Source organism: Columba livia, chromosome 2 (assembly GCF_036013475.1).
Source record: "Columba livia isolate bColLiv1 breed racing homer chromosome 2, bColLiv1.pat.W.v2, whole genome shotgun sequence".
In the NCBI taxonomy this organism is placed as follows: Eukaryota; Metazoa; Chordata; class Aves; order Columbiformes; family Columbidae; genus Columba; species Columba livia.
The window spans coordinates 24712550-24731418 of NC_088603.1; the positions used below are offsets into that span (position 1 = coordinate 24712550).

General features: G+C 38.0%; 1 protein-coding gene across 3 annotated transcripts in view; it reads left to right on the forward strand.

Moving 5' to 3' along the window:
* Positions 1-18869, forward strand: part of CDK14 (cyclin dependent kinase 14) — a 319525-nt gene that overhangs the window by 106480 nt on the left and 194176 nt on the right. The gene's annotated exons all lie outside the window — the stretch shown is intronic.

Sequence of the window (18869 nt, forward strand, 5' to 3'; positions counted from 1 at the left end):
AGCTCCCTCATCCCTCAGTCCAGCCTGTGTTCCTGCAGCTATCTGTATGCTGTATGTCTGTCTGCACAATAAGTTAGTTTTGGGGTGGACTGGGCAAAAAAATTTCATGTGATTGACACCGTGAAGCTAGAAAAAAATTAAGTTACTGTGGATTTTCACCCCAAGGTTGTACATTTTAAAGGAAGCTTTTTCACAAAGGAAGGAAAACCATGGGTGGCCAATTTATGAAGGAACTTCAGCAGTTCTTCTGTACTGCTTTGTTTGAGCAATAATTATTGAATGATCTGACACATTCATAACAATATATATTTTATGTGAGCCGTCTGTCTCTGCAGCTGTGCCATGATAATGAGGTGTGCAGCGGGTTATGAGTGCGGATTTCAATATTTGTAATGCCGAGTTTAAGGCATAACAGCCTATGTTTCAAATATGTTTATTATTCTCTAGGTTTTTAGTTGATATGGTAGTGACTTAATAAAAAAATACTAGATACAGCTTGTGGCTTTCTTGTGTCTTTTTAGTGACACTTAAAAGGTTTTTCAATATGAGCTTGGTCTAGATGAAAGTTTATAGCATTATAACTGTCAAATACAGTATAATGTATTTTCCTTCATAAATAGTTTGTTGTGTGAGCTCATTATAAGTTAAGTGTTCTTTAGGAGCAAGAACAGAAATTTTTCCACTTGATTTTTCTTTTAAATTATAAAGGCACACTTGCATGAAAATACTTTTCACGCTGTCATTGGAAAGGTTTTCCTTTTAGCCATGACTACAGCACTGTTGTTGAAGCCAGTTAAATTTCTGGTAGTTTAATATTAGTAGAACAAAGCTCTTGTCTGGAAAAGCTCTTAAAGTTATTAATTAATATACATTTTCTTAAGTATGCAGTGCATCACTGATTTTGATGGGACTATATGTATCCGTTGTATTTCTAAGTACTCATCTAGGATGGGACTAGATCCAAAGAATATTAGGCCAACGAGAGGGTTTTTGCTTGACTTTTGTAGACTCTTGGTTAAGTTTGGTCAAGCTCAGGTTGTTCATGGCCTTTTTTGGTAAATGTAATTCTGTCCCCTAGGTAGTGGAACTTCATTCAGATCTGTGGGAGCAATCAGTAGAAATACAGTCCTGTATGTTTTCATCATGTAGAAGTTAACATGATATAGAGAATGGGAAGGGGAAAAAAAATCTGTGATGAGTTTGGCTTTTCTGCCGTTTGTTTTGATTTTGTCAGAAACAAATATTAGAGCCAGAAAAATAAGAAAGGCTGTAGTAAAAATGTAACTTTCAGAAGGTAATCTCAGTGATGTTGTGCCAGACCCCTATTATTTGACAGTAACTCTACAGCCGTAGACTTCACTAGCAGGACCTGATGAAGCTGTTGCTTTCCTCTTAGCAGTATCTAATCCACCTTGGTCATGCTGGGTTCTGTAATGCAGCCATGGCTAATCTTGGCTACATGGGTGGAAAAAACCCCCAAAATTAAGAAACACTTGTATGTTATCTGATAAGTTTGAGACGGAAGAACAGTAAGAATGGGACCCTGTGTTAAGTAGATTTTTCTCGATTTCAGCTGACTACAGGCTCCAGCCCTATGATTTAGACTAGGAGCGTTAGAACAAAGGCAAATACCACTGAAGATGAGGTCACCTTCTAATTTCATTTATCTGAGTAGTAGTGTTGCCCTAGTCAAAAAATGCATGTATGGTATCTTGAGTGAGAGGTCTGTTAGAGGGTGTTACTTTCCAAAGGCTTTCATAATGGAGAAAGCAGGCAGATTTTGACCCCAACTTGTTCCTTATTCTCTAATTTGCCATCAATGAAAAGAAAAATTCAGGCAGAAATCTGGTTATATGTAAATTAAAACTAGTGTAAGTAAATTGTTTACCATTTCTTATGGCTCCTTGGGTAAAGCAGCGAGCATTCCTGTGCTGTGCTCCTAATGGGGATGCTGTGTGATGTTAATTAGGAGGAAGTTATAGGCTGAAATCTTAAGCTGAGGGAATTTTGTAGCTGTTGTATACAGGGAAGCATATTGCTACTCTTGTGACAGCAGCAGAATGAGACTCAAAGTAAATAAAAGCTACAAAAAAATATTAAGATAAGTTGGAAGATGTAGGATATGAATATGGAATATGTGATGGCAGAAACAAGGGTAATTTGGTTGAACAAAAAATGAAAGAAAAAACAAAAAACAACCCAGAACAGTCAAGCAGCATAAGAAAAGTCATTGTTAATGTTAGTGACAGTGTAAGGTTCAGTTGAAACTTTGATTAAAGTTTCTACTTATAGAGTAATTCTGCTTCTACAGCACATAAGGGTTTGTGTCTTCTACAATATATAAAAGTTACATAGGTTTGAACACAAGTACGTAGATGTAGCTTATTTATCAGTGCTGCTCAGCTCTCTATTGGATTTCTGGAATGAAATTTAGAAGTAGCCTGTGCTGAATGTTCTTTCAACTTGGTCTGAGTCAGTCACACTAACTTATTGATGCTTTTATTTAGTGGCATGTGTTTTTCAGGATGTTTCACTCTGAATTAAACTCATTTAGTCTGTGATAATCTAATTTACTTTAGAAGAGCCTGTTAAAAAGGGGGAGAGGGAAGCGGGGGGGGCGGGCAAAGAAAAAAGACAATTGATTGGATGCATATAAGTGAGTGAACTAAACCTGTGTGATTTTTCTGATCATGTATATATGAGTGGTACAGGTCACCGTGTTGCTATACTATCCTAAACATTCCTGCCACTGTGGTATTTGAGACAGTGGAGTTGGGAAGTCATTTACACACTATTTTTTCATTTAAACTAAATTTGGTAGAATACAGATTAGCAGATGATTTGTTTTCTGTGTTATTGTAGTTGTAGTTTATTCTTTTACTGTAACTCTTGTTATCAACTGTTCAGAGATGTTTCAGCAGCAGACTTGAAGTGTTATTAGATTCACTGCAACCAGCAGAAAAGTTCACTGACCTTAAATTTTATCACAGATATTTCATTCCCCTAATTTCCTGTAATATCATCCTTTCATCTAGCCTAAATACTGAACTGTGTGATAGATTCTAATTCTGAAAACAGTTTGATTTACTACTATGTAGTTATCTCATTTGATTTCTGAGTAATAATATTCCTTATATATAGCATGACAAAGATTCTGCTTTTTGGCTATTTCTGTAAACAAACATCCCTTGGTTTTATTTCTACCTTGCTTGTGAGGTTAACTTGCTTACTGTGTTCCTTTCGTTTTGCATCCTTGGAAATAGCGCCACTCCTTTACTCTGCTAAATTTGATTGACTATTGATAATAAAACTCTATTCTATTGTTTTAGTATATGGTAATGTTTCATTTCTCATAGGTCTAGATGATGTTTCAAAGCATCATCCTAACCAGGTACATTTTGTAGCTATTTTTGTCCTTTGCTATTTAAATGCGATGATTAGGCATCTTTTAGTTTATTTCTCCTTTTTTAAAAAAATAATTTTTGTATTTATATCCTGTAGTTGATATGTATTGGTTTTACATTTGTGTTTTACATTTAAAGTAATTTTCATTTACTTGTGTTTTACATTTGAAAGTGTTCAGGTCAGAGACTGTCTCTGTGTCTTCAGTCTGACAGCTGCCCAGATAATAATTTTCCATCTCCTCCAGTGTTGAAGGCTGCTACCTTAATGCCAAATACGGATAGCAGTGTGGAAAAATAGCATATAAAATCTTTGGAAAGAGCCAGCTGTCTTGCATTATAAAATTACAAAGAACACAGGATTTACTTAATGAATTTCTTTAACTTAAATTTGTAAAGAGCAGTTCAGTATGCATACTGAATAAGTTTGTTTTGTGACCTGCCAGAGAAATCTTAATGCATTTGGGTGCTCCTGTAGAGCAGGGAGGAGAGATGCTTAATTCTTGGCCACAAAACATCTTCAAAAGTCTTCAAAGTTTCAAACCTCTTCTGTCAATATCTCACTGTGTGCTAGAAGGGAAGCAGAGAAACAAAAAATGAAAACCTTAAAGGGTCTTTAAGAAAGAAATGTGAGTCTGCCTTTATGCCCCAGGCTGGATGGACTTTCTGAGGCTGGGAGGTTTTGTGAGGTCTCCCTCTCTGAAGGTTTTGAGCTGGAAGGGATAAATCTTCACAAAACTGTTATCTGTAGAAACTTGAAGCACAGTAACTACTAAGAAAAAATGCAGGCAAGATCAGTTTGCCAAGAGACATCTCTTACCTATGTGAACGTGTAACCTATTGCACGGTGTTCCTAATGGGTGCTCAATGGAAAATACTGCTTTGTAGTAACAATGCTGCAAGTGATGTAAAGCAGCTGTGCTTTTGTTATATCCAGGAGAAGTAGCACAGTCTGTACTTGAACCATCTAAGGAAGGGTTACAGAAAATTATATTTTTACTTAGTAGATAAAATTCTTGTGACCTCATATTATTACCTCAGTTATTACATGCACTTCCCAGCTCAGTCATTTTTGACTGATATATATCATAACGATCTATACAACTTTAAGTCCACAAATGACCTCATGGCAGTAGTTTGATGACTCATGGTGATAAGCCTCCTATTCATTGTATTAGAGGAGGTCTGGAAGGTTGTATGCTGTAGGTCAAGGGCACAGCGAAACAGTATCTGCTTATTTTCATAAGGGTCATTGTTGGTTGACCTACTGGTAGAAGTTAAACATGAAAATTGCAGGGGGAATCCTGTATCTCTGTCTACCAGTAAAGAATAAATTATTCTTTATTTTGGAAGTTCGATCATCCTCTTATAAAAAAATAAGCCTATTCTTCCTTTTATGCAGGTTTATTTATTTATTTTTTTTAATTAAGGAAGCTTGACAGCTGCTTTCTTTTGAGTGATAGGATTTTGGAGGACATTCATATTTCCTTGACAAAGTCCAGTCAAGAAATTTAAATTTCCACAACTGAAATGCCTAAAAGCTTTGTATGTGTCTGGCTCAACAAGCCTCAGGGAACTTCAAGAGATTACGTTTAAGATCATGGAGATGTAACTATTCTGAGCATGCATGTCACATGAGTTACTATAGGGGCTTTGTGCTTTATGTTTTTAGAGTTTAATAATAAGTTCACTCTCCCGAAAAGCCACATTGCTTTGGAGCATTTAAGTAAAAAAAGGACAGGAGAGTAGCTTGGCAGTAGCTTGGGGAACTTTTTCATTGCCTCCAGAGTTGGCAGGGCTGGTGCCTCCTGCAGGCTAAGTGGTTATAGCTCAATTAACTGTGAAGTCCTTGCAAAGCCAATGCAGCTTGTAAGTCATAACAGCTTTGTTTTTCGGGGTTGTTAAAAATAAAACACAGAAGCCAAGAACCTCTGGGACATTTTGTCACTGGACATGTAAGGTCGAGAAATATTCAAAAATAAATAAATGCCAGCAATTTTAATTTCTCAGCCAGGTCTCTTTCTATTATGGGCATCCTGCAGCCTTACCCAAACTGTATGCTTCATCAAGATAAAAAGGGGAATACAAGATTTCCAAAATCTTTAAAAACTACACTACCTTTGGAAAAGGATGTTCCTGGTACCTTTCTTAGGAACTGAAGTCAGCTTTTACAATTTCCAAGACTTTGCTATCATGTTGTAAAGAAATGTATGTTCATTCTTACTGACCATTAATAATAGGAAAATTACCTTTAATTTCTGGAGTTTTTATGACTGAACTTTTTTTTATATAGCTCAGATTTTCAAGCCTATTTAATTTGTGTTTTCTGCTGCATCTGTGTCCCTCCTGCTTTTCTTCCCAACCCTGACTGGCTGTTAGGTTTTTTTGTTTTTACTGACAATATTTGTTTGCCTTTCTCTGAAAGCAGTTGGACTGACTGGCTGAAACAGGTGAACTGAATTTGTGGTCACCTCACATGAACATGGGAGAGCTGATAGTTTTCCAATCTCAGATACTCTGCGAGTGGTTACTGTGGTGTTATTGTATCCTGCTTCTCAATGTGTCCAAATTGTGCTCTGCTCTCCTTCCTCGTTTATTTTTGGTGGACTGAGCAAAGGCTTCTGCCCATGCAGAGTGCTCAGAAATGCTAGAGATTGCTAAATATCTGTCTTGATTTTTTCTTTATCCCTTGCTATTCATAGGCTGAGCATAAACTTTCCATTCCCGCCTTCTTTTTTGTTTTGCTTTGTTTTACCCTCTAACAAATTAGTGGTTCTCAAAATTATAAGACCTTCAGGGGAGCTGAGATTACATAAATGAAACATAATGGATGGTGTTTCCCTTTGAGAATTGTGATATAAATTTTAAACTCTATAATGAAACTCCCATCATGTGGAAAAAGTGTCATGCTTTTCTGAAAAGTGCAAATAAAAATTCCAATTTATCCAGCTTTATCATAGAGCTAAATCTGTTCCACAGAATATTCCATCCCCTGTGTCCTCCTTCCATTTCCCCTCCAATATTTTTGTCTGTAGCTTGCTGAGACAGAACATGGCTGTATCAATTGAATCTTCATTCAGTACTTTTGATGTGCAAGATGTGACCTTCTTCTGGCTTTTGTTCTTGGGCACAGTTCAAGCAAGAAAGCAACGGGGTGACACTTTGAGGATTATTTTAAATTTAATATCATCATTTTGTCATCAGGAATCCTTTCCTCATTCTTTTTATCAGTTAGCTTCCTGTCAGACCATTCAGATTCTGCCTTGCTTCCACTGAAGAAGTTGTCTGTGTAGCTTCAATATTCACATGGAAGGTGTTGGATAAGGGATCTTGTGCTAGTTCCAGTACTGTAAGATTACAAATCCATTGGTTCAGGGCACTGTTGAACCCTTCTTATAAAGACATATGCCTATGGTTTCCTCTGACCTGAGTTTCAGGGCTCTCTGACTTGGCGTTCAGCCCTGCTAGGGCCTCCTGCTCTGAGCAGTTTTCTTGTGCTCAAAGAATATTTATTGTGTTCCCTATTTAATGCAGGAGTTGAGACTGTTGCCTTACAGATTATTCTGGTCTGCTGCTCCTCTTACTGTGTGATGGGAACGGCCGAAAAAAGATGGCAATTACAGAATATGAATGAGAAAAGGAGGCTGGAAATCCTTTCTTCATATATAACTGTAATATGTAACTATAAGTCATACAGAAACCTTATGGAGCCCTCATGGCTTTCTTGTTTGAGTAGAAGTTGGTGAGGGTCAGTCTTTTTCTGCTGTATGCAAATTTAACCTCCTCTTATAGCACATGCTACCACCATAAAACGTAGAGCTAAGTTAAACCTGCTCCAGGTAGCATTAGTTTTTACCCTGTGACCATATCGCCATTGGAGTGGATTGAATTGGTGATACAGATACGAGCTGGTTGTTAACAGGAATAGAGATGCTAGCGAGTGACAGCATCTCAGCTTGAATTGCTTAGAGACCCTAAGGCACCCTTCCAAGTGCCAATATCTTCTGTGGCCACCTGGTGAAATAAAACTTTGATATCGTCTGGTGTTAAGGCAAAGAAATGTCTCCTGAACCCAGCCAATTCTTCAAATATTTTTTTCTTTGTTATATCTCCCTTTTGTGAAAGGAATAATCTCAGCAACAGTACCATTTAGCCTTGTGATTCAAGCTGGGACTTGAAATCTGCACAAAGACATTCATCTTTGTCAAGACTTCTGAGTGTGTGTGTTTTTCCACTGCTGCCTCTTGGATTTTGAAAGTACTAGAGCAAGGTGACAATTCAGTTTGAACCGGTTCAGTCAGCTTGAGTTTTCTGTGTATTCTTTTGTACATGTTAAACTAGTAGGTGATTGTTGTATCAGCAGAACTGGTTCCAACTTTGGGTAAAAGCAAAATAAGGATGTGAGAAGGTTGCCTATTTTCCTGGTATTAAATCTCTCCCCCGTAAAGGAGATACATTACTATATGTATGGAAGAGAGTGTGTGGGTGTGTATATACATTGTGTGTGCATGTGTGTTCTGTATGTCTTTATGACTTGACATAGAAAGCCAATTGACCCCGTGCCCCAACCAACCAAATCCTTTGAGAAGAGTTGTGTACTGGCTTGGATCAACCCACAGAATGTCTGGTGTGAGTTGGGCATGTACCCACATCTAGATAAAATGCTTCCCATGAAATGTGTCTGTTTTTGTCAGATGCTGTGTCTGAGAGATGGCCATTTTCTTGTTACTGACTTCAGTCATCATTCATAAACACACCATCAGAACAGCTTTGTGTGTTTTTAACACAGAAAGTTCATGAGTGAATTATTCTAGTTCTCCTGATGTGTGTAATTTATTTAAAAATGTGGTATGAAACAGCCCTGGTATTTCAGCATAACAATGAGGATGTGCATGTGCTACTGCTGGCACCACAACAACGCCTTTGTTTTCAATGCTTTTGTCCAAATGCCCATGGCACAATAACTACTTTTGTTTCTTTGTTTGTTTTCTTTTGAAAAAAACACAAGTAGTTCATTGAAAATTTGTAACTTTTTTGTAAACAGGTCCTAAAATGATGCACCATCAGTCTCTTTCCAGATACAAGATACTGTTCTGTTTCAGTGTCTATAGAAATCACTCCTATGTCCAAGGGACAATGATCCTGATTTGCAAATGATGGGGCCATGCCTTCAGAAGAGGCTTGCTAGTTGAGAAGACAGCAGCCCGAGAGTAGGAGAGTACTACGGTATTATGTTTTGCTGTCTTTTTTCCCCACATATTTTGTGGTAATTATTCAATTCTGCCTTAAATATGTCATCTATTCCGCGAAGGAAAAACCCCAGCATGGTAAAATGCTACATTTAGATCGCAATACTTTGCTGAAAATTTTAAGCATGAATTGTTTCTAAACTTTGAAATACTTGGAAAATATTTTCAGTAGCCTGCATCTTTGTACTGGGATGAAATATGGCAGCAGTCACTGTAGTCAATAAGAAGCATGCACTAATACCTTTAACTTTGGTTGTAATCAAAACCGTGGAAAAAGTATTAACAACTACATCTTATATTGAAGTTATATATGTGAGGAAAAATAATTCTTTTCTTTCCGTCCCTTGTTTTTGTTTCCTGTTTCTTCACAGGCTGCTTTTTTCTTTGATTTAGCTGCTGGTGGATGCTGCATGCACACTTGTCTGGGTCAGGCCATTCCTTCGGGAGACAGCACTGCTCCTGTTCCTCTCTTGTATTTTTCCATAAGCTGAAGATTGTGTTGCAAACATTCTACTTCAGTTTTTCAGGTTTTGCTAGGAGAGCCTGGTGATTTATCATTCAGGAATTACGTGGAGCTGAAATACATGCTTCATAATGGGATCTCTTTTTGCAGCATGGGTGGAGTTACTGCTTTCAGGCTTTATTATCAACATGAAAAAAGTAGCATTTTAAAATTTGAAATTGATCTTTACTGTCTTCTTCAAAGCAATGAAAGTGAATACCCACATTATTTTACTTTGGAATGTTCCTCCTGAGTAAGCAATATAAAAAAAGAAGTTGATAATGTATCACATTCTTCTGCTGAGAGGAATGGGAACTGGATGGTTCAAAGACTGGTAAAATAGTAGGACATCATGACCTTCCACCTCTGACCCATTTATTAAAATACAAGACATGACAGTGGTGTCTAAAAGTCATCCAGATGGGAAATACAGCTGTAGAATCTGGAACTGTGTATTTCTGCATTTTTAAGGTCTGGGCCACTTATCACAAACTTCCTCAGCTTCTCAGCTGGCAGCAGATTTAGGTGGAGCTGAGAAGTGAACTAAGAACAAAATGAAGGGAGGAAGCCTTGTAAATAAGGATATATTAGCTGTGCTAAACTTGGTGTTTTGTGTCTGTTCTGGTCTGATGTAGCTTGTTTGTTGTCCTTGTTTTATGAAGCTTGATTCAGAGTACCCTTAACTGGTGCAGAAGTGGTTTGGAGCTGGTTTTTTTGACTGGTACTTTGGGATGTTAGTAGGAGGTTAAAGTGAATAAGGATGCTGTGGATTTTGCTTTGAGAAGATGCTCAGAACTCGTACTGTCAGTGACAGCTGACCTTAAGCCTTTACATTTTTGCTCTGGATCTCCTGTGAAAGCTTCTCAACACCTTTTTTTTGCCTCTATAGGTAACTTAAGCTGAGAGTTAGTTCTTTGAAGCCCATGTTAGTTGTACAGCTCAGGTAATTATATAACGAATATCCTCAGTTTTTATTTAGTCTTAATTATCACTTGATTTTCCCTGAGCAGAACCAATCAAGAAAGTTAAGACCATGGTAGGAATCTTGGTGTACTACCACGCTAGGTTTGCAGAGTGCTAGCAGTGCCATGGTGGCTGGCTTCCATCTGAAAACATCCTCCCTTCCTTCATATTTCCTAAAACTTGGGAGGACAAAGTAAGCCAAGTTACTGTGATAGGTTAAATACAACTGACTGGAAAAAAAAATCAAAACTTGCAAAGTAAAAAGAAAAGCTGTTAAGTCAATATATTTTGAAGTTGTAGTTTGGAAGCAGTCAAAATTGACCTACTTTTATGTGGTCCAAATATTTCCAAAATTTTATAACTGGAAAATACATAATCTATTATACTTTTTACACATTTCACTCTCAAATGTCAGGATAACATACACACATACATGCGCATGCTCACTTCCCTTTCTCCCTATTTCTTTGAAATCCATGATGCACACTTGCTTTTTTTGTGTGCTGTGAGGACTTAAAACATGTGTGTAATACTGGTGAGAACACTTTCATACAACCTTTCAAGCACTGAAGGTTGTCAGGCATTGGAACAGGCTGCCCAGGGAAGTGGTGGAGTCACCGTCCCTAGAGGTGTTTAAAAGAAGCATAGATGTGGTGCTTAGGGACATGATTTAGAGGTGGACTTGGCAATGCTGGGTTAGTGGTTGGACTTGATGATTTGAAAGGTCTTTTCAAACCAAATAATTCTATTATTCTATTCACTGGATTGTATGAGGGTTTTATTAAGATAATGAGAAGACACAACCCCCAAATATTTAGCACGTTAAACTCTGGAGAGGATAAAAATTTGCTTTTGTTGTTTCATTTCTGGTTTTCTCAGCATAGCAGTGATGACGTTGCCGCAAGTAGGAACCTGCCAGTTCCTGAAGGGTCATCCAACTCAAAGCAGGTCATAGGCCCATTGACAAATAGCTGTAAAGAACTTTCACATGCTTCCAGGTTTACTTTATCTCAATGTATTTGCAGTCCTGAAAGTTATTTTTCAATTTGCAATTACATGTTTCTCAAGAAGTCTTGGTTATAAAGCTGACATGGTTGAAATACTGGCTTTGTGTCAAGATTTCTAACAAAATTAACATTTGAATCACTTGAGGTCCTATTCACAAAGCAGAGCACTATTTGCATAATCAAAAATGCTTGATTTTGCATGCCAGTGGAAAAGAGAAGGATTGTAGCTGTGGCTTACAAACAAAATTCAAGTGACCAGTATTGATGTGTGTCTGTATGCTGCTATCTCTCAGCCTTGCTTGCACAAATGAGTACAAATCTATAAAAAGGCAAAATAAAAGGTTTGGGAGCAGTATATAGTCTCTGTTCAAAGCCTGATTAAACAGGCTTCGCTTAAGTTATCAGCATAAAGATCAGATGGACTGCCCGCTCTACCAAATGTGGATGAGGTTTGGGAGCACTTTTATGGTTGGGTTGTTGCGAGAGGATGGATGTCTTTCTAAAAATACACTCAGTAAAAATTTATGAGCTTGAAAACTGCTCTTTCTGTTGAGGAGGTCAAACTAAATAAACTATAAGAGTATATATCTGTGGGTAATGAGTTCAACATATTCTCAACACCTTTCTGTCGGATTTCTGCTAGTAGTCCAGGAGGATTATTAATTGCATTAGTAAGCTTTCCAACTCAGCATCAGCCCATGCATTCATGTTTTTTATCTATTTTTATGGCTGTGGACAAGAGGTAGAATGTCACATTCAGAGATTGTGTTTCTTTGCATGTGAATAACTTCTAATCAGAGTTTAAGAGCACAAAGCTACTTCTAACTTTGCTGAGGCAATAGGAAACCTCTGGATCTAAAAAATACCCCTAAGTATCAGCGTATTTGATTACTTTATTTTTTCCTAGAGTGAACTTCTGATGTGTTATTGATGTTAAATCAAGTTCTTTAGTGAAATTTGGAAGATGGAAGTTTTAGTTCCATGAAGAATTTCGAGTTATCATTATTGCAACTTCAGATTATTTGACCTTAAAAGAGAGTATGATGTGATCTAGCCTTTAACTTTCCGATGTATGCCAACCAATTCAATAAAAAAAATATTGAGTTATGATATGAAATTTTTAAACAAATTTTATGACATTTTCAACTCTTAATTGGCTTTCTTTTAGATGGAGTGAATTTTTTTTTGAGTAAGGGACTTGGAGCTTTCTTTATCAGTGTTATTTAGTTCTAACTAAATTGAATTATTTAAAAATATACTAATTGAAAGCCTGAGGTTTAAATAAAAAAATAAAAGAAAGAGGATTAATTTGAAACCATTTTGGCTAATAGATACGCTCCTGGAAAGGTAAACTATGGTTTTCAGTTTTCAGTACCACAGTATGAGCTTTTCTTGTGGTATTGGTTTACTATAAATCATACCTCTGGAGTAGAAGTATTCATCAAATTTATCTAGGTCTGGCAACTAGAATAGAAATGGCGTTAGTCTCTTTTCTTAGGATTTTAGGTTTCAAAGTACTTCAGTCTAAGCACACCATTAAGAGGAGTAAGTCCCTTTCTGTACATTGCTTTGGAACTGCCAGCAAAAAGGTGAGTTTTACCCTGGTTCATACATCCAAGTTCTTTGCAGTGTTTGCGGTTTTTATGGTTGACTGAAGTGCATAAATTTAAAGTAGTTCAGTTTCTCATTCATTTGTTTTAATTACAGAGGCCATTAACCTTGTATAATCATTGACAGAATTATGAATCTACCTCTTTGAGAATTATGTAAACAAGTTTATAAAAGTTCCTCAAGTGAAATGAAAGCCAAACTGTACAAAAGGACTAGGTTTTTTTAGCAGCAGTTAAAGTCCGACAAAATGTTGGAAAAAACGCTGCAGATAATTGTACTCTCCTTCATGGCAGTGACACCACTGCAGTTCCTCATGGTATAGTTAAGGTTAAAGATACCTCAAGATATGGATACCCAAACATAGTTTCTTCTCAAACAAATGGTCCTTAATATTTTACTTGTAGCTTATTGTGGTCACAGAGAACTTTGGGAGAGGAATCTCTTTTACTGCCTCGTATCAGGTTTGTTTATCTGTGGAGATCTCCTCTGTTGTTTCAAATGCTGTCAGGTTGTCATACAGGAGCTTCCTAATGAGCTGGGCAATTTTGATGTGCCTGTTAAAGTCTGTGATCTGTCATCACTGGGATGCTGAGCCCTAATTAAAAAAAATGAGTAGTGTTCCTGTGCCTGTTTCATGGACCGATCTTTCCTATTTCTGTTTGGGAACCTTTCTGTTCTGCTTTCATGGGGCTTAGTGTTATTTGAAACACTGAACCAAGATGAGAATTTAGGGAGGATGTTTAGCCTTGTGAGTGTTAGCACTTTGGCTGCCACTATTTTAATATGCAGATCTGAACTGGAATGTGCTCTTAGACTATTGGATGTGATTAGTTGTTGGTTTTTAGCCAAAGCTTTCTGGCATGTGTTGGAACAGGGACGTTGTATTCTGCATTTAATAAGTTTGTTCAGAGGTGCGGTTTACCGTTGCAGTGTCTGATGTAGCAAACAACTGACCGGCAGTGCTGCTGAAGGAAAGAAATTCATTATCGTCTATGGCACTTGCTGCTGTCCTAAATCCTGTGACCTTTGTCAAGTCAGACTGTGTTGCCTCTGTAGAAGAACTCAGCCCACAAAATCTGGTGGATTTGAAGTCATTCTTTGATTTACTTGGGATGAGGTGATGATGAGCAGCAAATCACTAGTGAAGAGCTCCAAGGACTTCACAGTGCTTGAGCTGTGTTTTCCTGTGTGTAAAGATGGTCGCTGTAGAAACTAAAAATGTTTTTGACCTTTTGCTGAATCTCAAAATACTGTTGCAGATGAACTTGCTTCAAAAGTTGCTTGGAAAAGGCTTATTTAGAGCAACATGCATTCCAAAGACTTTCAGAGGTTCACAAACTGCTTCAAAGCAGCGATTGTTTTGTTACATTCTTGAACTCTGTTCTTATGTGCACAGCATGGTTGCTTACACTGAACTTAAGCTTCTGTGCAGTTGCACAGCACTAAGGAGTCTTGGACATGTTTGTTTGGCTTCAGTTGGTGTGATGATAAGAGTCTCATCTTTGACCACACGACACTGATGCATTTATAGGGAGATTATATCCAGTAGTTCTGTGATGTTCAGGTCCTGTATTGGAAACATACTCATACGTTCAGCAGTCTAGTCCAACTTGTGCTTGGGCAAATCAAATTAACAGTGAAAATTTGATTTTTCTCCTTACTTGATTTTTGTAAATACAAAGGAGCTCATCAGTTGGTGTTGCTGCTGCACTTATTGATTCAGTCACACAACCTATTAGGATTTTATTTGCTTCAGTCTTTCTAATTGAAAATGGAAGCTGCAGAGAAATAGAGAGGTTTGGGCATGTTGTAGTTCTCCTAGTTCTGCTACTTGCTGAGGTGCCCTGCTTGTTTTCTGTTCCATTTTTCCTCAGGGACAAAAAAATTCATACCTCATGTGTTTGGTTAGCAAGTCACTTTTGTGTTCAGCTATAATAATAAACCACACTTCTCCTATGAGGACAGGCTGAGAGAGTTGGGGTTGTTCAGCCTGGAGAAGAGAAGGCTCCAGGGAGACCGTATAGCAGCCTTTCAGTACCTAAAGGGGACGTACAAGAAAGCTGGAGAGGGACTTTTTGCATGGGCATGTAGGGATAGGACAAGGGGTAGTGGGGGCATGTAGGGATAGGACAAGGGGTAGTGGTTTCAAACTGAAAGAGCGTAGATTTAGATATAAGGAAGAAACGCTTCACCATGAGGGTGGTGAGGTACTGGAACAGGTTGCTCACAGAAGTTATGGGTGCTCCATACCAGGAAGTGTTCAAGACCAGGCTGGATAGGGCTTTGAGCAGCCTGGTCTAGTGGAAGGTGTCCCTGCCCATGGCACGGGGGTTGAAACTAGATGATCTTTAAGGTCCCTTCCAACCCAAACCATTCTATGATTCTGTGATAAGACAGATTCAAAAAGACTCACTAAAGAGTTGTTTTTATCTCAGTGCTCATGTACTCTGTGGGATGATGAACAAAGATTTAATCTCTGATCTTTTTTTGTTTGTTGGCTTGTCCTAAGCTTATGAATGACATTCAAATTCACTTGTGAAACTGGCTTTTTACATGACAATTTTCATTGAAAAAGTGTCAACCCCATCCCTCCCCTACCCTGCCACTGTATTTAGTTGTGGAGTTTTTTCTGATATTGACAGAGTGTAAAACTGGGCAATACATTATCCATGCATTTTTGTCCCATTTTTCCTCCAGTTTTCCCTCCAGCCTTCTTGCTCCCCTTTCTGCTGTGCTCTGGCAGACTGGAGGAAGATCACTGCTCCACTGAAATGCTCAGTGCTGGCTGTGCCTGGGCAGTACTAGAAAGAAGAACTGTGAGAAATGACAATTAAGAATAGACATTGGTGTATGGATGTCAGGAAGAGGATTACAACTACAACAGTGGGTCTGGAAGAATGCAAATTACAAAGGCCATTCAAAGCAGCACAAGGTGTAGTAGCAGGAAGATGGGAAGGATTGGTGATTTTGACCTCAGCCAGGAGCCAGTGGGATGGCGATGGGGAGTCTACTTGGACAGAGCTGGTATTTCCCACCTTTTTTTGTCATTAGCCAGGTTGAAGAGAGAGGGGAGCAGAAACAGAGCAAGGGACTTGGAGATGTGTTCAGCCAAGAACAGGTCTGGGATTGTGATTTTGGGGAAACTGTCGGAAGTGTTTTGCTTCTGAATCTGTTCCATCTATAACTGATGGATTTCAGACTTCTTGGCTCAAGCTTCGTCTGCTTCTGTCAAATATCTAAATGTTTGAGCACACTCAGAGATAATGGAATGGATTCTCTGGGAGATTTTAATTACTAAAGTGCAGCTTTAAAGTACAATTTTCCACTCACTAGATGTAAACTTTGACAAATTGGACAGATTTTCACAGAATGAGAAAAATCATGTCCTTGACCTGAAGTGTAATTTTGAAGGCCACCTTTCAATGCCTGAGATCTGAGAACTCTTTGAAGAAAAGGTCATCAATATTAAAGAGCACATTTATTCTCTAGTCCTCTCTTGGGAAAGGCTGACCTGTTTTGACGGGAACAAACACTGTTAGACACAAACTGTAAAAGATGAGGACATTTGTTTAAAGTTTGGCAAGACAATGGTGTCATCTTACAGGAACTGGTACTTTAAGAGGTAGTGCTATCAATTTTGCTGCTGTCATTGTTAATTACTATGATTCCATAAAAAAGAATTTTATCTGGAAAATCAAACAGTAAATTGCTGTGATTCTAATTGATGCATGACACACCAGGATGGAAGAACTGAGTATATTTTCAAGGGTGCTGGGAAGTGATGTTTTATATATGCGTGTAGTAGACAGACAAGCAGTTGGCTGCTGAGTTGGCCTTTTAAAAAAAATTCTTACCACCTGTGGTGTTAATGGGTTATGCTGGCAGATCCCTTTAATGTATTTTCTCACATTTCTTGGGTGAGTTTTAATTATGTTGTTGCTCAAAATACCTTCCATTATGGATTTAGATCCACAGTTTGGTTGCTGTCATATATACACAGGTAATTGTGTATCTGTACTTGAAAATTGTGAGGATGTTTTTAGCAAAAGTAGGAGGATAGAAATAGGATAGACTAGGTTACCTCAACTAGGCCTCTTTTAAGCATCACTTAACTTTTGTATCACCCTGTCACTCTCAGCTGTGGCTGTCAACTCTGTGAAGCTGAGACATTCCTTCAGCCCATCTTTTCTGTTCTAGCACCTCTCCTGTTCTCTCTGAGGGCCAGCTGCTTTTTAAAGAAACATACAGGGCTTACCATCTTGCTTAGAGGAAAATTTTTGTTCTTTAAAATGCAAATTTCAAAGTTGAACAATATCCACAAGGTTTAAATAAGCACATGCTGTTTAGACAGTGACATGGTAATACAGATCTTCACTGTCATTTAAATGTAAATTTGTAAAGTTTGCAGGCATCCTGATTTAGATTCAGTTACATTCCAGGGTGAATAAAGCAAAAAATCCGGCAGGTCAGGGTTTTCGGTTTCCTACTGTTTGCTTGCGCCTTAAATTTGGTTAATGTTGTTGATGAGTGCTATGAACTGCAAGAGAAATGACAATTAAATTACAGGGTAAGAACTGAGACAATACCCAGAAACCATAGGGCAAAGGCAGCGGAGTACAGCAAATCTGTTTCTTGTGAGCTGGAAGGGCCTTTACATGTGACTAGAATGCTTAAACCATGCTTTAAATGATGTGATTGCCAAGTGGATGACCAGCAGTGTTGGCACCAAAAGGCTTTGCTGTTGGTGGTGGTACAGCAGTGCTAGCAGCTTCTGATACAATATCTTTCACCTGATTTGGTCTGGAAAAAAATTAACCTTCACTTGAGTTATCACTGCGTTTTGCTGCTGTAATGTCTGCCAGCTTGCTTCATCCCTTTATTGCTTTTTTTCATGTTGGAAATTAGTTTACAAGTTACTTGAGGGAATCTTGCCATTTTGTAGTTTGCATGCTTAACATATTTTCGGATGGGAAAGAAAAATTTAATACAAAACCTGTACTAGGCATCAAAGAGATCTAGCCTGAATTAAAGTTATTTCCTGTCCTTAATTTTTTTTTTTTTTTGAATGGCTGTCATGGTTTAACCCAAGCTAGCAATACAACCATAACAGCCACTTGCTCATTTCCCCCTCCCCCACCCCTGAACAGGGGAGAGAATTGAAAAGGAAGGAAGAAACTCATAGATTGAAATAACCACAGTTTAATTAAAAAAAAAACCAACAAACACTAATATACTACTACTAATCTATAAAAGTGGAAATAGAATATAAAATAAAAGATACTCAATGCAAATCTTCACGAACTCCATCCACACTGAGCAGCCAGTCCCAGGTAACAGCACCTGGTCCTGAACAGCTGATGCTGGAGAGAGAAGAGAGAAAAAGGCAGAAAGGCCAGGAGGCCTCTGCAAAATGGCAAGATGGCAAAAGACCAAATTGAAGAAAATCCCAAACAGAACTCTCCCTAACAGGTCTCTGTCCCAGCTCCAAACCACTCCCAAGACTAGCTGGAAGATCCCAACTTTCCTTAAATATGAAGCGTGATGCTAATGGCATGGAATATTCTTATTGATCATTCTGGATGTCAATCAAGCTCTGCCCCATCTATGCCCCTGTCCAGCTGCCTCATATCTGTGGGCAGAACTCGGAGGCCTTGGTTTCCGGAGAACAGCAGTTAAAAACTTTAACTCTGTCCTAGGGTATTATCTCTTGTTCTCAAACTAAGTCCAAACAATGACCATGCCAGCAATGAAAAATAAAGGTTTCCAACTGCATGAAGAAAAATAACTCACTTTCAGTCAAACCAGCACAATGTTATAGATATTATTCATATTGTAATTATGCTTAGAAGTCTAGCAGTTCATTATTTTTAGTTGCTTTTTAGTGCAAGTTATGGTATAACTGGATTTCATTCACTTTATTATTAAATACTTGTTCATTTCCCATACCCACTCCATGTCATTCTCTTTTCAGTTACAGAACAGTATGCCTTTTTTCAGTGCGATTGGTTTTGTTTACTAAAATATTTGTAAAAATAAATAATTGCTAGCTTTCTACTGAGAGTACCTTTCTTTAACCTCTGAATCATTTCACAAGAGACAAAGCTATGCCATGTTCATTCCAGCCTTATTTTCCATC